The 22344-nt window shown below is 44.0% G+C and overlaps 2 pseudogenes; both read right to left on the bottom strand.

Annotated features, from left to right (window-relative positions):
* Positions 1-1891: 1891 nt before the first annotated feature.
* LOC110535037 lies at positions 1892-3784 on the bottom strand (annotated as a pseudogene).
* A 175-nt stretch (positions 3785-3959) lies between these two features.
* Positions 3960-22344, bottom strand: part of LOC110535036 — a 36016-nt pseudogene continuing 17631 nt past the window's right edge.

Raw genomic sequence — 22344 nt, 5'->3', positions numbered from 1 at the left:
TGGTGGTGGCAGCATCATGTTGTGTAGTGGCGGTCTATGTATATTTGTAAACAACAGCTGGTGCACAAATCCAAGGAAGTCTTGAGGTTTTGCTTGCCTGAGGTAGAGTAGCTCATGATAAACTGTAGACCACACTATTTACAAACATAGTTTTCTTCTGTATTTTTCGTAGCTGTCTACATACCTTCACAAACCGATGCTGGCAATAAGACCGCACTCAATGAGCTTTATAGGGCCATAAGCAAACAGGAAAACGTTCATCCAGAGGCGGCGCGCCTAGTGGCCGGGGACTTTAATACAGGGAAGCTCAAATCCGTTTTACCTAATATCTACCAGCATGTTAAATGTGCAACCAGAGGGAAAGAAACTCTAGACCACCTTGATTCCACACACAGAGATGCATACAAAGCTCTCCCTCGCACTCCATTTGGCAAATCTGTCCATAATTCTATCCTCCTGATCCCTGCTTACAAACAATAACTAAAGCAGGAAGCACCAGTGACTCGGTCAATAAGAAAGTAGTCAGATGAAGCAGATGCTAAGCTTTGCTAGCACAGACTGAAGAAGCCATGGATTACAGGCAACATCCACACTGAGCAAAAGGGTAAAGCTGCTGCTTTCAAGGAGCGGGACTCTAACCCGGAAGCTTATAAGAAATCTCGCTATGCCCTCCGACAAACCATCAAACAGGCAAAGTGTCAATAAAGGACTAAGATTTGAATCATACTACACCGTCTCCAACGCTCGTCGGATGTGGCAGGGATTGCAAACTATTACAGACTACAAAGGGAAGCACAGCCGCGGGCTGCCCAGTGACACGAGCCTACCAGACAAGCTAAATTACTTATATGCTCACTTTGAGGCAAGTAACACTGAAGCAAGTAATGCATGAGAGCATCATTTGTTCTGGACGACTGTGTGATCACGCTCTCCGTAGCCGATGTGAGTAAGACCTTTAGACAGGTCAACATTCACAAGGCCGCAGGGCCAGATGGATTACCAGGACGTGTGCTCCGAGCATGCATTGACCAACTGGCAAGTATATTAACTGACATTTTCAACCTGTTCCTGACTGAGTCAGGTGGGAAGAGTAGGTAACAGCACATCCGCCACACTGATCCTCAACACGGGGGCCCCTCAGGGGTGCGTGCTCAGTCCTCTCCTGTACTCCCTGTTCACTCATGACTGTATGGCCAGGTACGACTCCAACACCATCATTAAGTTTGCCGATGACACAACAGTGGTAGGCCTGATCATCAACAACGATGAGACGACCTATAGGGAGGAGGTCAGAGACCTGGTTGTGTGGTATCAGGACAACAACCTCTCCCTCAACGTGATCAAAACAAAGGAGATGATTGTGGACTACAGGAAAAGGAGGACCGAGCACATCCCCATTCTCATCGACGGTGCTGTTTTGGAGTAGGTTGAGAGCTTCAAGCTCCTTGGTGTCCCCATCACTAACAAACTATCATGGTCCAAACACACCATGACAGTTGTGAAGAAGGCACTACAAAGCCTATTCCCCCTCAGGAGACTGAAAAGATTTGGCATGAGTCCTCAGATCCTCCAAAGGTTCTACAGCTACACCACCGAGAGCATCCTGACTGGTTGCATCACTGCCTGGTATGGCAAATGCTCGGCCTCCGACCGCAAGACACCACAGAGGGTAGGGCGTACGGCCCAGTACATCACTGGGGCCAAGCTTCCCGCCATCCAGGACCTCTATACCAGGCGGTATCAGAGGAAGGCCCTAAAATACCTCAGCCACCCTAGTCATAGACTATTCACTCTGCTATGGCACGGCAAGCGGTACCGGAGCACCAAGTCTAGGTCCAAGAGGTTTCTTAAAAGCTTCTACCCCCAAGCCATAATACTCCTGAACAGCTAATCAAAGGGCTACCCAGACCCCTCCTTTACGCTGCTGCAAGTCCAGGTAGGTCCTGGTCTTGTCCAGGCTGGTCAAGTGGTGGTGGGCAGACAGCTGGTGAGGGGGGATGTCCTCCGGGAAGACCAGGATGAGGTTGTCCCTGTGCTCCACCAGCAGATTGAAGGTGGACAGTCGCAGCACCAGAGAGCACCAGTTACTGTGGAAGGTAGTGACGACTCACCACACACAGGGTGTGGCGGCTGCCATAGAGGCTGTGATATTGTCCACAATGTCCCTTTCCATCTGGAAGCCCCTGCTATGCAGACAGAGATGCAGGAAGGGAGGCCCCCTCAGCTCCAGGCCCGGCTGCAGCTGCTCCACCAGCCAGCGCTCATCTCTACCACTGTATGACACAAAGGCATCATAGTGGTGGTGCCCTCTGGGGTTGGGCTTCTGCACCGTCTCCCCCAGCCAACCATGGACGCTATGGCAGCATGCCGGCAAGTAGTCCCCAGCCAGCTGATGGAACAGGCCCAGGGAGGTGAAGATGAACAGGACAAAGCCCACATCCAGGGAACTGTGGGCTCATAATTGCAGGTGAGATCAACCTTATTGGGGTGCCAGATGATGTGTCTTCCAGGTGTCTTCACATCTGCAGTGCAGACGAGGTCTTTAAAATCAACAGGCAAATCAGGCTGGTCAGGGGCTCTGGGAAGTCCTCCAACACACTGAACTCCTCTTCGACTTTGATAAACAGCTGCCTGAGGGAGTGCAGGTCTCTGCCTAGTTCCTCCTCTAGAGTGAGGATCTGACAGGATATGAGGTTCAGGCTCTCCAGCCCGGTCAGGTTGCGGAACATGATAGCTAGCCTTAGATGCAGGATGAGGTCCACCCATTTCAGCTTAAGATACCTCAGCTGCACAACTGTATTCAGGTTAGTCTGCCAGAGCATAGACTGTAAGTCAAAACACTCCAGGGAGGGGAACTACTGTGCACCGAAGTGAGATCCACACAGGAGGTGCTCCGCTATGGTTGTGAGGCTGACGACGGACTTGAAGAATGGCCTCCAGCAGTACTGGAATGACACATATTGGGCACGGAGCTGAAGGCCAAGCCTGGTTCTGGGGTACTGTTCCTGCTGATGATGATGTTGAGACAATCAAAAAAGGAGGTAATGTTCTTGTGCATCAATCCCAAAGGGAAGACACCAAATATGAGCATCAGATTTAAAGTCATACACCTCCCACTGGCTGGCTGGATGGTGAATGTCCCTTAAATCTATGTTCTTCAGTGAAGTGAGCTGAATAAGCGCAGAAGCTTCGATGTGTAGGAGTGAGTTTAGTTCCCGTGATAAGATCTCTATGTCGTGCAGGCCAAAGAAAGTGTTCTTTGTAAACTGAGAGATCTTGTAACAACTTAAATCTAGGAACCTCAATTTACCAAGTCCCTTAAATATAAAGTCAGAAATATTAGTAATGTCATTGGATCCTAGACCCAGATGTTCCAGATTTTCAAGCAACAGAACTGCTCTGAGGAGATATTTGTCATGTGAAATCTACTCAAGGAAAGTCTCTTTAGCCATATGATTGGACCCTTATGAGTGTCACAAAGCTCACTGAGCTCAGAGATAACTTCTGTACAATGTGACTGACAAATGGGTGAGATTCTTAAAGAAATGGATCATGCTCAAATTGTCTATAACTTTATCACTATTACAGATGCTGAGGCTGAGCACCTCACTCCCCTGACAATTTCTCATAGCAGACTGAGTAGTTCCCAGTTTTATGGCTACTTATATCAACTTGTATGATTGATAGTTTGAAGTCTCGCAAACATATTAAAAATCAATATTTTTGAACACAAAATTACGCAGTCTGCTGATACCAGACTGCAGAAGTTGTGTCTGTAGCTCATCATTGTCAGGCAAAGAAAGAGATGTGTTTTCAAAGAATTTCAATGCTCCTTTTTCTAAACAGTGTACTTTATGGAAGTAAAGAAATCTTGAAGATGATAGAAATAAGGAAGCTCAAGAACAGCTCTGTTTGTGTCAGAACAGTTTTGTTGTCTCAAAATGACTGTCCAATCTGAATTAAAGTCCAGGATCGTCAATGACTATGCTACATAACAAATCAGAGCACGCCTGTGTACAGGTGTTGTCTGTGAGTTGCTTCAGAAGAGGGATCCCTCCCAATGCATTCAGTGGGGTCACAGAAAGCCTGCAGTTCTCAATGGACAATTCCTCAAGATGAATCAGGTCACCGAATGTGGTAGATAGACGTGGGGAATTGTAACACTGTGACACACAGAAAAGATAGTCTCTTTACATGGGACAGCCCTTTGAAGATTCCAGGCAGAATCGTGGGCAGACAGCCTCATATGCGAAAGGTCTCCGGGGTGGAAAATCAAGAGAGCGCTCCAGACTGCATCACAGATCCATTCCTGATCTCGAGACGGAGAGCCTGGTAGTTTGATGAAACAATGGCAAGTCTGAGTTTGAGATCGTGTACATCCCAGCAAACGGCAGTTATTTTGCTGTGAGGGCAGGAACTGCTGTGAATGGACAACCGTTAGTGGATTGTCTTGTCATAGAGTACGCATGTATTACTAAAACCAACTGGAGGAGCCGATGATCCGTAGTCCAATAGTCCAAATTGAACAGAGACCAGCCTCTTTTTTCTTGTGAAGTAGACACAGGTCTGCTAGAATGACGTGTTGGTCGTTATGTAGTCTGTTAATATCTCATCCAGTGTAGGTGATCAACAAATTGATGATTGATAATCAGAATGCTCCTCTATCCAATTGGATGAGGCCTGGGAAGGATTGTATGTCCAATGGAATGAAGACCATGGAGTACTTCCACTGCTCTGTCTGCTAACTGAGTTGTAGATATGTTCATCTCCTCTTGATATTTTTACTATATATGGCTTTTGCGTCTCTGCAATCTCTTCTTGGTCTATTTTTTTTAATTAACTCTTAGATACTTTGAGAAAAGCTGTAGGTTAAAGATGAGATTATTCTTAACATATCTTTCTCACTTTCTCGTAGCTTCTACATAATAGGTAGTGGTTTTCAACCCCATTTTCATTATCTCCAGCACAATACCGGTGTCTACATATGTGAAAACGGTGCATTTCTACTTTTTGTAGAAAATAATATTTTGTTAAAAAGTTCAACACGACTAAGATTTTTTTTAAACAGCATAGACCAGCATAGGCAGGTGACTATCCTTCGTTGTGTTTTAGCTGGTGAACAGCCTCCATTGTGACCAGCCTCCATTGGATTAGTTTAGAAAAATGTATGCCACAGTTGGAAGTTTACATACATTTAGGTTTTTCAACTACTCCACACATTTCTTGTTAACAAACTATAGTTTTGGCAAGTTGGTTAGGACTACATTGTGCATGACACAAGTGATTTTTCCAAAAATAGTTTAGAGACATTATTTCAATTATAATTCACTGTATCACAATTCCAGTGGGTCAGAAGTTAACATACACTAAGTTGACTGTGCCTTTAAACAGCTTAGAAAATTAAAAGAATTATGTCATGGCTTTAGAAGCTTCTGATAGGCTACTTGACAGCATTCGAGTCAATTGGAGGTGTACCTGTGGATGTATTTCAAGGCCTACCTTCAAACTCAGTGCCTCTTTGCTTGACATCATGGGAAATTCAATAAATCATTCCAGACCTCAGAAAAAAAATTGTAGACCTCCACAAGTCTGGTTCATCCTTGGGAGCCATTTCCAAACGCCTGGAGGTACCATGTTCGTCTCTACAAACAATAGTACTCAAGTATAAACACCATGGGACCACGCAGCCGTCATACCGCTCAGGGAGGAGACGGGTTCTGTCTCCTAGAGATGAACGTACTTTGGTGCGAAAAGTGCAAATCAATCCCAGAACAACAGCAAAGGACCTCGTGAAGATGCTGGAGGAAACAGGTACAAAAGTATCTATATCCACAGTAAAACGAGTCCTATATCGACATAACCTGAAAGGCCGCTCAGCAAGGAAGAAGCCATTGCTCCGCATCTGCCATAAAAAAAGCCAGGCTACGGTTTGCAGCTACCACATGGGGACAAAGATCGTACTTTTTGGAGAAATGTCCTCTGGTCTGATGAAACAAAAATAGAACTGTGTGGCCATAATGATCATCATTATGTTTGGAGGAAAAAGGGGGAGGTAAGCCGAAGAACACCATCCCAACCGAGAAGCACGAGGTTGGCAGCATCATGTTGTGGGCGTGCTTTGCTGCAGGAGAGAGTGGTGCACTTCACAAAATAGATGGCATCATGAGGCAGGAAAATTATGTGGATATATTGAAGCAACATCTCAAGACATCAGTCTTGTTAGAGCTTGGTCGCAAATGGATCTTCCAGATGGACAATGACCCCAAGCATACTTCCAAAGTTGTGGAAAAATGACTTAAGGACAACAAAGTCAAGGTATTGGAGTGGATATCACAAAGCCCTGACCTCAATCCTATAGAACATTTGTGGGCAGAACTCTGTCAGGAGGAATGGGCCAAAATTCACCCAACGTATTGTGGGAAGCTTGTTGAAGGCTACCCAAAATGTTTGACCCAAGTTAAACAATTTAAAGGCAATGCTACTGAATACTAGTTGAGTGTATGTAAACTTTTGACCCACTGGGAATGTGATGAAAAAAATGAATAATGTTCAATAATTAGTGCACTTTGAAATGTAGGTGGGGTCAACGTACCGGTGGGACTCGTAAGCACATTTGGGGGCATGATACAATATATGTGCCTCAACCTCTTGGTTGGCAGCAAGCTGACCTTCCTGCCACACAATCAAGTTAGTGAGCCACAGTAAGTTCCTATGAATTCTACGATAACTATTTGCAGCAAGCTTACATTGTTGCTGAAAATTAAACATGAACTTCCCAGTGACCAACTGCCATTAAGTTACTTTAAAATGCAGTCACCAGTGCAGCTCTTGATTGGCACAAGCTCTTACAAAGATTGTAGAACAGGGAGTTTGACAAATTAGGTACTCAATGATAAAAACACTTTAACTGGTACAACACTACCACTAACGGTTAGCACAAATACAACATATTTTAGACCATGCCCCCAAATATGCTAATTATCCCCCCCCCCCCCCCCCCCCAGCACATTGCCCCCATCTACTTTTTAAAGTGCAGTGAAAGTAAGGTAAACAACAACAAGTCATTTTTCAACATTAAGACCTTAATTCAACTGCAAAAATACTGTATTTTTTCTGCAACTCAGTAGCTGGTAACTTACTTACCAAATTACAATTACAAGCAATATTAACAAAATAAGCATATCTGAAGTATCCTGTATAACTCTAAAACCTGTCATTGGTTCTACCTGGAACCAGAGGGTTCTTCATGAGACGGTTCTAAATGGAACAAAATAATGTTCCATTACAGGGACTAATTAAAGGGTTCTACGTGTCACCCAAAAGGGTTCCCCCATAGGGACAAATGACAGGGCGCACAATTGGCCCAGCATCATCTGAGTTAGGGGAGGGTGTGGCCGGCTAGGATGTCCTTGTCGCATTGCACTCTAGTGACTTCTTGTGGCAGCTGGGCGTATGCAAGATGACTTCAGGTCGTCAGCTGTATGGTGCTTCCTTCAACACATTGGTGCGGCTGGCTTCTGTGTTAAGCGAGCAGTGCGGCTCGACGTGTTGTTTTTCAGAGGATACATGCCTCTCCCGAGTCCGTACAGGAGTTGCAGCAGTGGGACAAGACTGTAACTACCAACTGGGGGGTAAGGGGTAAAACTTGGGGGGGGGGGGTGGAAAGGCTGGTCACCAGTGAAGGCTGGTCACCAGCAAAAACACATTGAAGGCGAAAACCCTTCTAAAGCTGGTCAGTCAGCAGAACCAGTTAGACCATGCTGATCAGACCAGCTTGACCAGCATCCAACCACACTGACCAGCATGGACCAGCTTGAAATGTATGCTGGTCTATGCTGTTTTTTCCAGAAGGCTATGACATCATCAATTCTTGGTGACCCTCCCTCTGGCTAAAAACATGCTGTAGGTGTTTACTTTGAATTCTACCCTATGATGTTGCAGAGAATAATTAATTCCGATTTTTTTAACCACAGATCAATAAAACACGCTCTTTTCACATATGAAGACACTGGTATGATGCTGGAGATAATATGAGGCCGAAAAGTGGCGGAACTGCCCTGTAACATGCCTCCGTGTCATTTATTTGATCAAATCAACAACTGGTGCAACATAAACATAACATAAAATCCCTGTGATGTGTATAAATAGAGAAAATATTACTCTGTTCCCTCCATGAGAGTGATGTCTGCTTAGACTCTCTAGCCCCTATGAGCCTGAGGTATCTGTAGAATCCTGGCGATGCCCCCAGTGCCCTGTGGTTGGTTCTTCCCTGTATCCTGTGACCTTCAATCCCCCAGTGGTCCTTGGGATGACCTCACCTTGGCCGGGGTGTTGCCCTGTCTGCCACTGTGTCAGATATGTTCCTCTGGCCCGTCCCTGTGGCTTACTGTCAGAGCACCTTCTACTCTACTCTCTGGTTGGATGAGGAAATATGTGCATGTGACAGGTTTGTGTGTGTGTGTGTGTGTGTGTGTGTGTGTGTGTGTGTGTGTGTGTGTGTGTGTTTGGGTGAGTGCGTACAGTGTGTTTGAGAGTGTGTGTGTGTGTGTAGCATGTTTGGGTTTGTGTGTGTGTGTGTTTGGGTGTGTGTGTACAGTGTGTGTGTACAGTGTGTGCGTACAGTGTGTGTGTTTGGGTGTGTGTGTACAGTGTGTGTGTGTGTACAGTGTGTGTGTTTGTGTTTGGGTGTGTGTGTACAGTGTGTGTGTGTTTGGGTCTGTGTACAGTGTTTTTGGGTGTGTGTGTGTGTACAGTGTGTGTGTTTGGGGGTGTGTGTACAGTGAGTGTGTGTTTGGGTGTGTGTGTACCTTGTGTGTTTGGGTGTGTGTCTGCTTGGTCCTGTGTGTTTGGGTGTGTGTGTACAGTGTGTGTGTGTACAGTGTGTGTTTGGGTGTGTGTGTGTGTGTACAGTGTGTGTGTGTGTGTACAGTGTATTTGGGTGGGTGTGTACAGTGTGTGTGTACAGTGTGTGTGTACAGTGTGTTTGGCTGTGTACAGTGTGTACAGTGTGTGTGTTTGGGTGTGTGTGTACAGTGAGTGTGTGTTTGGGTGTGTGTGTACAGTGAGTGTGTGTTTGGGTGTGTGTGTGTGTACAGTGAGTGTGTTTGGGTATGTATGTACAGTGTGTGTGTTTGTGTGTTTGGATGTGTGTGTACAGTGTGTGTGTTTGGGTGTGTGTGTACAGTGAGTGTGTGTTTGGGTGTGTGTGTACAGTGAGTGTGTGTTTGGGTGTGTGTGTACAGTGAGTGTGTGTTTGGGTGTGTGTGTACAGTGTGTGTGTTTGGGTGTGTGTGTACAGTGAGTGTGTGTTTGGGTGTGTGTGTACTTGGGTATGTGTGTGTGTGTTTGGGTGTGTGTGTGTACAGTGTGTGTGTTTGGGTGTGGGTGTACAGTGTGTGGGTTTGGGTGTGTGTGTACAGTGTGTGTGTTTGGGTGTGTGTGTACAGTGAGTGTGTGTGTTTGGGTGTGTGTGTGTACAGTGAGTGTGTGTTTGGGTGTGTGTGTACAGTGTGTGTGTTTGGGTGTGTGTGTGTACAGTGTGTGAGTGCGCATCCACACACTGATGAAGCAGCACAGCTCACCCCTCCTGGCTCTTTTCTTAGACTCCGCCCTCTCCGTGGCCGCCCCGGGCGCTGCTGTCACTTTCCATCATGCCGTGCTCCAATAGTGGGAGCGCTGCGTTGCTGAGGAAGCCATCTCTGTTTGTACGCTTCAGCCTTTACGCTTCTCTTTTCTCTATCCCTATTGTAAATGTTTGTCTTTGCTATTTTCTACAGAGGAAAACAGGCATACAGTTTTGACAAAAACAAACATTTTCTAAAAAGTGGATGTAACTGCACCATCAGGAGCATAGTTCAGAAAATTCATTACATGGGTGATTGTTAGATGATTGCTAATGAACTTGGCAACTTGAAAACATTTTCATGCCCAGATATGTAATGCTGTCTCTATCTCTTTCCCCCATTCATCTTTCTGCACTGAGGGCTAGTTTGTGTGAAAAAAACAATGTGCTGCCATTTACATGTTAACCCTCGTGTGGTAAATATGATAAGAGCAAAGCAAAAAAGCTAATTGATACATTTAATTCTCACTCCCATGGGAAAACCCCAGCTGTTTCCAATCAATTATGGTAAATTTGCTATCCATCTATCCATGCAGCCATGCATCCGTCTGTCTTCCATTCATCCCTTTATCCATACTTCCATCCATCCATTCAACCATATACACTATGTGATCCTGTGTGTGGCTGGGAACCCGTCCTCCTGTGCTCTCTCCTGTCTCCTGTCTCCTTGCCCTGGCAGTCAGAGTAGTGTAGACCATCTATATTTTATACAGCATTTTGCAAACAACAGATGAATAAAATATGCTGTAAAAATGGGCATAACCCCTGCATCAGAATATCACCATGGCCTATTTTCTATTTTTTTGAATGGTGAGGTTAATGTGTGTGTGTGTGTGTGAGAAAGAGAGAGAGAGAGAGAGAGAGAGAGAAAGAGAGAGAGAGAGAGTATGTGTGTTTTCGGTGTCACTGGGCTGGTGTTGTGCCTCTGTTTGTGTGTGTATGTGTTTTTGTGTGGTTGTGTATGTGCGTGAGAGAGAGACAGACACTGATATGCTCCACTGCCAGCTCTCTCTGCTGTCCTACACCATTATTATTTCCATAAAGAGGTAGTTATATAATTTGTCCATCCATTAAGGGAAAATAATATGCCACCATAACAAAAGAGAGACATGTAATTACCAGCATGAATAGCACTTCCTATTTTCCTACTGAGAGAGAGGGAAGGAAAGAATGGGAAAGACAGAAAGAGAGAGGCTGAATGAGAAAGAGCATGTGGGAGAGAGATAGAGAGATGGATGAGGGAGAGGATAAGTAAAAATGAGGAAGAGAAGAGCAAGGGAAAAAGGAGTAAGAGATGGTGTGTAGAGCGAGAACCCCTCTCTACCTTTGTGTGAACCTTTGTGTGTGTGTGTACATTTTCGTCACTGCATTTCCAGTCAGGTCACCCGAGATACAAGTCAGGATTCGACGTCCATCCATGCCTGAGGAAGTCGGGAGATGACGGGGAAATTGGCCACTAGGGGTAACAGGGAGCGCTATACCTTCAAGTAGGTTTTGGTTTTGACAGGGCGTGGTGGATGGCTGTGAGCATTTGTCTCTGGTGTCAAAGGTTGCATGTTCGAATCCAGCGATAGAAAGTTGTTTTTGATACTTTTTCTTTTAAGTCAATCCCAAACCTTAAACCTTACCTTAACCATTCGGAGTAAATGCCTAACCTTAAAAAAATGAGTCAATGCCTAAACTTAACCTTAAACGCTTCTAAAAAAATAATGATAATTTGACATTCGAAAAACATGGATGAACATTAATTCTGACGTGAGACTGTGAGAGCTAGTTGTAAATATGTGTGTGCATGCGTGTGTTTGCGTGTGTGTGTGTGTGTGTGTGTGTGTGTGTGTGTGTGTGTGTGTGTGTGCACCACCTTCAGGTTTATTTCTGTATGTTTTTCATGTTGGTGTATGACCATGGTATAGGAAGCATGGCTGCCCATCATTGTCAGAGGGAGATAAGAGAGAACGTCAGAAAAAGAAATGTAAGGCCATGTTCATTAGGACACACCGTAGCAAAACAGTGTTCAATGGAAAATCAAAATGAATGTTTCTTATTGGACATGTTCAGATCGTACTACTTTGGATCGCTTCCTTCCATTTCCTGCCTAGTGGACAAAGCTTGTGTGGGGGAGAGAAAGAAACATTAAGCATCACTTTTCAATGATTTGGCATATGTTAAATATCTTGTTGAAAGCGTACATTTGGTTTGTTTTGTATACATATCATCCGCGGGCACACGCCTCGAGGGGAATTCTAGGATAGTGAGGTAGTGCAGTGTTGGCTCTATGCTATTATGTATCTGTGTGTGTGTCTGTGTGTGTGTGTTTGTGTTCACAACTTTTATAGGTTTATTCCACTATGCAGTACAGTATATGGGTTCCACCAAAGGTGTTGTTTATGAGCACATGCATGGAAGGGAACATGGCACATATGTGTCAAATAGGTAAGGTAAGGTAAGCAGGGATGGGTGTGCTTGTAAGGAGATATAGGTGAGGAAAATGGCAAAAAAGTGATAACAGTTCTCCCACCTACCTGTACTTGCATACTGACGAACTCTAAGTACACAGAAAATCGAAACAAAGTATTATCTTAACTTTGTATCTCAATTCAAGCACCTTGGTGGTAGAGCGAGATGGCAGCCGTGTTCCCTTCTCAAAGAGTTTTCCGAAGATACAATTGCGATATGGATCCGTTCTCATTTACACGTGACCTTTTCCTCCCTCTATTTGATGGTTAGCGGGATAGTGTGGTTGTGTGCTGGGTGTTAGAGTGGCTTGTTAGCACTGTAATAAAACCGCTGGCTTATTATCTCTAACTAACATGGGGAAAAACGTGTATTAGCTTTAGCTCGAGCAGACTAACGGCGCCTTGCAAATGTGGAGTCACAGATTTGATGTAAACAATAAGCCTATGTGGAGTCTCAGTGAGGAAGCAGGAGGAGAGAGCTGGTGCCTTTTCACTCGAAAAAAAAAACAGATCATGATTATCATGTTGGCAGGATCCGAAAGATTAGACGCATCAATAGTTGATGACTCGCTACAGAGTTGCACTCAATTCCCACGTCCATAAATTACTAAATAAGGACATTTACATCACAGTGCCACAGCAAACTTTTCTCTCGTCTCCCTCTTTTTCTCTCTGGCCGGTTATGTGGGAAAAAGATCATGTCCATCTGACCCTGATGAGGTAACACAACGTATGGAGAGAAAAAAAGAAACAGAGAAAGAAAGAGGTAGAAAGGAATAGAAAGAAGAGGTTCCATCCCCCCTTTCTGTTGCTTTGAGTCAGGGAGCAAGAGCGAGAAAGACATGCTGAAGACGTGAGCACCTATGAAGAAAGGCATCATTAATAGATGCGGCCCGCCGACACACATGAATAATGCAACTTTTAGATTCAAGAAAATTACAAATACAACCCATTGGGAGAGAAAGGAGGGAATCATTACCCACAAACTAGAACCTTTGTAAAAATGCAGCAAACTTTTAATAATTAATCCGCATAAACAAATAACACATGAATAAAGAACACTTATAAAGCCACCCAAAGCCACAGGAGTTACGCAAACTTCCCGCAAAACTTTTAGCATCTGGAGAGAGAGGGTTAAAGGGCTGTATTCAAATTAACACAGTTTGCTAAGTGTTCTCATTATTTTTCCACTTAAACAGTTTGCTGCTTATCAGTTTCCAAACTATTACATTTTACTCAGCCTTTCTCTCGGCCTTTGTCCTTTGCTTTTAGAGGCAAGGTTTTCTGTGAAAAGGTTTGCTTGTCGCAATATCGGCCTCAAAAGCTTCTAACACGGAGATTTCATTGCAAATTGTGAGTACATCAAAATCCATTGCAAATCCATGAACCTTGAACCAGAAGTGAAAATGTGTGATTTGGTTTGATTCTGCATGGAAATGTGTGATATATAATCCAGTACTGGACAGCTGACAATTCGCCTTTTAAAGGCAATTTCCTAGACGTTCGCGTAGATCGCATTCACGGAAAATTCTGTGTGTGTCGGCTAAAGCCAAAAATACCATTTACAGTCAAATGCAACGTGCTTCTCTATAATGTGCCTTGGATTGAATCCCTGCCTAATATTTCTCCAGCCCCATCCCCCAGCGTCTAACCAAACAGAGTGATGCACCTGCCCATCAGGGGCTGAAACACAAATTCAGGATTGTGACTTTCAACCTGCCAAGTGACAGAAGAAGGACCCAGAATATTTGTAAAATGTGGAGTAGAGAGTATAATGTCTTAGTGTGCATGTGTGAACACCACCTTGTCACAGTGACACACTGGAAATCAAGGTCATTCATCCACTGCAGTTAACACAGACACATTCACACGCATTTGCACAATGTTAAGATTTGGGTTGTGCGCACACACACACACACAAGCACAAACATATGCTCATGCACACACACACACACACACACACACACACACACACACACACACACACACACACACACACACACACACACACACACACACAAAATGAGAAATTGAGATTATGTGTGCTACTGATTGAACTCAGACAAAACTAAAACGTTCTTGTGTATGTGCAGCATGCATAGGGCTGCTAATCGTAGCGTGTGAGGCGAGGCTACATGTAGTCTCTGGGATACAGAGGGTTTTCTGTGCCACGATGCCACTGAAAGTCTTTCTAATTTTCTGAAGAATGCTACGATTTGACAACCGTGAGTTAAGACCTGCAAGACGTGAGAGAAACTGGCGGCCATTAGAGAGGTCTGGGAGAAGTGGGTGGAGATTCTGCCATACCTCCACAACCCTGGGCCTGAAGTAACAGTGGATGAGCAACTGGTTCCATTCAGAGGTGCATTTTTTTTCCGTACGTGTAATGTAAGTGATTTTCACTTAATTTGATTATGTATCACTGTAATATCATTGATTTATGTGATTGTTTTTTGTGACACTGATACTAATTGCTGATAGTAATCTCTTTTGTCAAAAGGTCGCTGTCCTTTTCGGCAGTATATGCCCAGCAAGCCAGCAAAATATGGCATCAAGATATGGGTAGCCTGTGACGCACAATCCAGCTACGCTTGGAAGATGCAAGTCTACACAGGGAAGCCGACCAGTGGAAGCCCGGAGAAGAATCAGTGGATGTGGGTTGTGCTTGATGTGACAGATGGACTGAGGGGGCACAGTTTCACGTGACAATATCTTCTCATCAAAGTTTTCCTTCATCCCCACCACCACTCTAGTTCCTTACCTCCCAAAGAGGAACAAGAATGTGGTCCTCCTGAGCACACTGCACAAACAGCTGAGATCAGTGATTGTGAGGACAGTAAGCCAGCCATCATCCTGGACTACAAACACAACAAAGGAGGCATGGACAACCTGGACAAGGTGATTGAAACTTACAGCTGCAGGAGGATGACTGCCCGCAGGCCCCTGGTCATCTTCCTTAACATCATTGATGTGTCCTCATACAATGCCTTCGTGATATGGAACAAGATCAACCCTACCTGGATGCCTGATAAGCGGAACAATAGGAGGGTGTTCCTGGAGCAGCTGGGAAAGGCACTTGTAACCCCACACATTCAAAGAAGGGAGCGCTTCCCCTGCACAGCAGCCTCTGCAGCGCTTGTGAAAGCTGTTCAGGGGGCTGAATATTGTCCTGATCCACCTGAGGCTGCAGCAGGGGCAGGCAAGAGGAGGAGATTCCAATTCTGCCCCCCAAAGAGGGACTGTAAAACAAATAATATGTGCTGCACATGTGAGAAATACATCTGCAAAGGCCACGTACACACTCTTGTATACTGTCCTACATGTGCTAATTAGAGTTGATTGATTCATGTTCTTCACATTTTTGTTTTGTATCTATTATCTTATTTTATTCTTATTTATTGGTGGGTGGGGGCAATGGTTCAAAAAACTGGGAGAAGACTATTATTTTGTAGTTTCTCATTGTACAGTATATAATAATATATCACTGTTGCCAAAAAAGTTCAAGACTGTTATTGTTTCCCTTCAATAAAATGCATTCCAAACTACTTTCTGCACATGTCTGCTACTTTCTTATGCTATACAAGTGCTATCTCTTGCTAAAAAAATATATATTTACACCTATACAGTACCTTTAAACAATAATAATAATAATAATAAACCTCTACTTTAGTAATGAAAACAATTATGACAGGTGTGTTGTAATAAAAATTAGTGGTGTACACTGATTAAATGCAGTCTTTCTGCATTGTTAAGAGGTAAAACCCAGGTATTCACAAAGTTTGTGATGAATGACAGGTTGTTTCTTCATTCAAAATAGATTTGGGGTTTAGTGAAGGCGGGTCGTTTTTGACCCTTAGGACAAGGGGAGTATACAGAATGTTAAGACTACACAAGAGTTAAGAACACACACACTGACGTACACATAGAGGCAGTGCTGGGGATATGTCGGAATAGGTTAGTGTGGAGGGGGGAGAGTAAAGAGAGAACAGGACACTATCGTTCCCACATAGCACTGCCTTAGGGCTGCTCTGACTGGAAATGAGCAAGAGCAGCCACAGACAGGCAGACAGACAGACAGGCAGACAGACAGGCAGGCAGACAGGCAGGCAGTCAGGCAGGCAGACAGACAGACAGACAGACAGACAGACAGACAGACAGACAGACAGACAGACAGACAGACAGACAGACAGGCAGGCAGATAGGCAGGCAGACAGACAGACAGTACCTGTGTATGTATGTTTACTCCATGAAGCCCTTCCCATCCCTCCCTAAAAAATCTCCCTCGCCATGGAAATTGGTTGTTATCTTCTCATTATTAACAATGGCACTAGAAACAGTGGGAATTGGCCATCATACTGTATTATCCACACAGATGCATAATAGAATAGAGCCAACACTGCACTACCTCACTATCCTAGAATTCTCCTCGAGGCGTGTGCCCTCGGATGATTTGTAAACAAAACAAATCAAATTTCAACAAGATATTTAACATATGCCACTCAGAATGAATAATTGAAGAGTGATGCTAAATGTTTAATGGTTTGTGATTCCCTCTATGATAGTTGAAAGAGTCGGAGGAAGACAATAGGCCCAGAGAGAGTGAACGCAACATTAACAAAACTTAATGGTAACATTAACTAAACGTAGTGGTAGTGGAACACAGTGCACACAGGATATGCAGGATGTGTCTGTCTCTTTCTCTCTCCTAGTTGGGCTGTGTCCACTGGGCAGAAAACAGAAGAAAGCAATCCGAAGCAGTATGATCTGAACTTGTCCAATAAGAAACATTCACTTTGATTTTCAATTGAACATTGTAGCTGCCTCAGTCAATGTCATGCCATGATTTACGACATGGTCTACAACTATTGCTCGGATTTCATTGGACACTCTTTGCTATTGCTGCCGCTGTCTTGGTCCATGGCCTTGTCCTCTACCACGCCCCCCCCCCCCCCCCCCCCCCACGACCACCTCGTTCAATGAACAAATGATCTTACCTTTATGTGTATTGTATCCAAGCAATTGGAAAAATTGTTAAGAGTTTTGAAAAATGTGCATTTTGATCATCGGTTGTGAGTTTTGTGTCGAGAGTTTTGAAAAATGACATCGGGGTTCTGAAATTTGTGCCAAAGTGATTGTAAAAAAAAACTGTAACTGTCTTTATTTGAACACCTCTATCTACTGTACTGTACAGAGGTACTGGTTCACTTGAGGCAATAAAGCAGTGTTCATAGTGAAAAGGCTCAAACCAGTCAAAACATTGGGCACTGGGCACTTTCGTCCAGTAAACTGTACATTTGTGTTTTTATTCATCCTGCAACAATTGTGCACTGATCACCTTGCGCTTAAGAGAGTTAACAACACAATGACACATGCATACCACAGACAGTAGTTTAATGAGGGCTATAATGGGACTCTTCTAACTCACAGCTGGAGGCTATTCTATTAAAATGAAACGATTCATGCTTATCTACGTCTATACTGGGTCCCATTGCTCTTCCCCTCTCTTTCGTTGTTATAACTCTCTCTCCCTCAATCTTTATCTCACTTTGTTTCTCTTTGACTCTAAAGTCGACTCCGGTCGCTGTTTCTTTCACTCGCATGCTGACACTGTTTTCTCTCTCTCTCTCTCTCTCTCTCTCTCTCTCTCTCTCTCTCTCTCTCTCTCTCTCTCTCTCTCTCTCTCTCTCTCTCTCTCTCTCTCTCTCTCTCTTCCTCTCTCTCTATCTCTAGGTCTGATTAGAATGGCTGGTAATTCTTTCATTATGGTAACATTTACCAATTACCCATAATTACCTGATACACACTGTATGCTCCCTGACTGGGAAAAACCATTAACCTCTGCCAGAACTCCGGCAGCCTCTCTCTCCGCTTTCCATACTCTGAATATCGGGATGTTCACCCTGTCTGGGAGCGAGCCGGCACTCTGATAGCATGGCAGAACACGAGCGGGAGTCTCCGGTGGGATTTCTATGGAGATCCGGGGTCGTTGGGCTCCTAATTGCTGTGTGCCACAGAGGCCTCGGGAGCCAATCACATGGGCAATCTCCAAAGACGCCGGCCCGGTAATATGTTAACAATACTCCCACCTCTCTCTCCCTCACTTCAACTCTCTTGCTCTCTCTTTGTCTTTCTCTCTCTCTTTATGTCTCTCTCTTCTTCTCTCTCTCTTTCTCTTGACCTCTCTCACTTTATCTTCACCTCTGTCTCTCTCTCTCTTGCCCTCTGTCTCTCTCTCCCTTCAGCTCTCCCTCTCTCTCTCTCTCTCTATCTCTCTGTCTCTATTTCTCTCTCTCTTCTTATATCCCTCTCTTTGTCTCTCTCTCTCCTCTCTTTCTCTGTATCTCTCCTAGTGTTCTCTTGCTGTCCCAGCAGTGTGTAATGACCTTGCTTGGGGTAGAGGTGCTGATGAGAGAGAGAGAGAGAGAGAGAGAGAGAGAGAGAGAGAGAGACAGAGGCACTGACAGGACAAGACCACTCCTCAGTAGAACAGGGGATATTTGTGTTAGTTGTTGTGTGTATCTATTTGTCCATCTATTTGTCCAACTTCTAACCCTGTACTTATCTGTTGCTGGGTGCTTAAGTGTGTGTGTGTGTGTGTGTGTGTGTGTGTATGTGTGTGTGTGTGTGTGTGTGTGTGTGTGTGTGTGTGTGTGTGTGTGTGTGTGTGTGTGTGTGTGTGTGTGTGTGTGTATTAGAGACACACCTCAGAGAGCGTGAGAGCGGAGCAGTTGTGGTCAGATAGTGAACACACACGTTAGCTTTGGGTTTCATCCTTGGCTTGTTTGGAGGGAATTTGGCAGCTTGTTCTGTGTGTGTGTGTCTGTGTCTGTGTGTGTGTTTGTGTGGGAGTGTGTGTGTGGTTGTGTTGTATCATACCTCATATCCTTCTCAGGATCTCCAGCTTCAAAAGACTACTTTAAAAGTGTCTCTTTCACATACTCCACAAAGGCATCTCTCTGTGTGAAAACACACACCTCTTTGTGAAGTGATACCGTGCCTTCAGAAAGTATTCTTACCTCTTGACTTATTCCACATTTGAATTCAAAATTGATTAAATAGATGTAATTTTCTCACCCCTCTACACACAATACTCTATGATGACAAAGTGAAAACATGTTTTTTGAAATATGGTGTCAACCTGTGGCTAATGCAATTGTTTGGACATGATTTAGATAGAAATACACATGTCTATACAAGCTCCCACAGTTGACAGTACATGTCAGAGCAGAAACCAAGGAACTGTCTGTAGATCTCCGAGATAGAATTGTGATGAGAGATAAATCTGGTGAAAGGTAAAAAATAGTTTTAGAGTGTTGAAAGTTTCAAAGAGCACAGTGGTCTTCATTATTGGGAAATGGAAAAAATATGGAACTACCCAGACTACCTAGAGCTGGCTGTCCGACCTTACTGAGCAACCGGGCAAGAAGGACCTTGGTCAGGGAGGTGGCCAAGAACCCAATGATCCCTCTGACAGAACTACAGAGTTCCTTGGCTGAGATGGGAGAACCTGCCAGAAGCACAACAGTCTCTACAGCACTTCATCAATCTGGGCTTTAAGGGAGAGTGGCCAGGCGGTGGCTATTGCTGAGAAAAAGGCACATGACAGCACGCCTGGAGTTTGCAAAAAGGCAAAAATTGATGAGACAGAAATTGAACTCAGCTCATCACCCGTCTAACACCATCCCTACCATGAAGCATGGTGGTGGCAGCATCATGCTATTGGGATGTTTTTCAGAGGCAGGGACTGGGAGATTGGTAAGGATAGAGGGAACAATGAAGGAAGCCAAATACAGGCAAATCCTTGATGAGAACTTACTTCAGAGTTCAAATGACCTTTCTGTTCCAACAACACAATGAACTCACGCAAACAGTCAAAGCAACACTGGAATAGCTTCAGAACAATCATATGAAAGTCTTTGAGTTGCCCAGCCAAAGCCCAGAATTGAATCCTTTTTGAAAATCTGTGGACTTGGAGATTGCTGTTCACCACCGCTCCCCATCTAACTTTTTTTTTAAAAGATTGGGAAAATATGCAAGGAAAGAACGGGAGAAAATCCCCAAATCCAGATGGGCAACACTGATACAGATACCCGAGACGGCTCAAAGCCGTAATCGCTGCCGAAGGTGCGTCCTCAAAGTATTGACTCAAAGTAGCGAATGCTTATGTAAATTAGATATCTCTGTATTTCATTTGCAATACATTTGCAAACATTTATAGAAACATGTTGCCACTTGGCCATGATGGAGCATTGTGTGCAGATGGGTGAGATTTGTTATTTATTTGATTCATTCGGGATTTAACGCAACAAAAAGTCAAGCGGTATGAATACTTTCTGAAGGCACTGTATGTCAGTGTGTACGTCTGGCGCAGCAGTAATGGACTCCCTGGGAGAGAAGAGAAAACGAAGAAGACTTGATTTCTTTCAATTCCAGTTCATCTGCTGATGTTGTACCTCAAGCAATAGTTTTGAAGCACACACCCCCACACAGACATCGTGAGACAAACACGCAGGCACAGGCATGCACACACGCACGCACCCACCCACACACAGACACGCACACACACAGACACATGCACACAGACACACACACACACTGATCTCTTTGTCCTCTTATACTGTATGTACAAGACAAGTATACCTAATGTCAGTGACGCTAATGTTAGTTGGAAGCAAGTTACACACGGTCCGTCACTTGCCGCGGGCAGCACTGTGGACATGCCCTGAGCTCTCCTAAAGCAAACACTCAAACACGCTACAAACTCATCTCCACCTTCCTCCATTTTGAGCTAAGTTAACATTTCACACAAGTGAAACTAGGAATCTAAGTAAATACATTTCTTGTCTAATGTTATTCACGTACTTCTTCTTACACTGATCTCTCTGTCCTTTGATGTGTGCAAGACGGTATCACTGATGTCAATGACCCTAATGTTCGTGGAAGCTAGTTACACACGGTCCTATAGTACAGCTGTCAAGCAACTGCTTCAATTGATCCTTCACAAGGTCAAAGCCCCAAACAGATACAGATGATCTAATTCATGATATCTATTTTGATTATAGCGCCATGTTGATAGCTACTGAAATTACGACTTTAAATCAGTTGTCACCTTGGGAGAAAATAATGTTGCATTCAATCATAGTCTAATTGGATCTCAGAAAAAAAATAATTATATATTCATTTTATGATGTGACAATGGTGGCTGAATACAGTAAAACACACACACACACACGCAACCCCCCACACAACCCCATATACACGCTCCAACGCACATTCACGCACACACACACACACACACACACACACACATACACACACACACACACACACACACACACATGCATGGCAATGTATCTTGTTGGCAAAATGTCATAGACTTATCATGCTGACCAAATGAAGTCAGAGACTTATCATGTTGACCAAATGAAGCCAGAGACTTATCATGCTGACCAAATGAATTCAGAGACTTATCATGCTGACCAAATGAAGTCATAGACTTATCATGCTGACCAAATGAAGTCAGAGACTTATCATGCTGACCAAATGAATTCAGAGACTTATCATGCTGACCAAATGAAGTCAGAGACTTATCATGCTGACCAAATGAAGTCAGAGACTTATCATGCTGACCAAATGAATTCAGAGACTTATCATGCTGACCAAATGAAGTCAGAGACTTATCATGCTGACCAAATGAAGTCAGAGACTTATCATGTTGACCAAATGAAGCCAGAGACTTATCATGCTGACCAAATGAATTCAGAGACTTATCATGCTGACCAAATGAAGTCAGAGACTTATCATGCTGACCAAATTAATTCAGAGACTTATCATGCTGACCAAATGAAGTCATAGACTTATCATGCTGACCAAATGAAGTCAGAGACTTATCATGCTGACCAAATTAAGTCAGAGACTTATCATGCTGACCAAATGAAGTCAGAGACTTATCATGCTGACCAAATTAATTCAGAGACTTATCATGCTGACCAAATGAAGCCAGAGACTTATCATGCCAACAAAATGAAGTCAGAGACTTATCATGCTGACCAAATGAAGTCAGAGACTTATCATGCTGACCAAATGAAGTCAGAGACTTATCATGCTGACCAAATGAATTCAGAGACTTATCATGCTGACCAAATGAAGTCAGAGACTTATCATGCCAACAAAAATGAAGTCAGAGACTCGTCATCCATTATCTTTAATTACTTTACCATGTAGGTCTGAAACAAGGCTCCCCACAGGTGATTCTAAACAGTTATA

The sequence above is a fragment of the Oncorhynchus mykiss genome, chromosome 11 (genome assembly GCF_013265735.2).
Source record: "Oncorhynchus mykiss isolate Arlee chromosome 11, USDA_OmykA_1.1, whole genome shotgun sequence".
NCBI lineage: Eukaryota > Metazoa > Chordata > Actinopteri > Salmoniformes > Salmonidae > Oncorhynchus > Oncorhynchus mykiss.
This window is presented reverse-complemented; position numbering and strand designations above follow the sequence as displayed.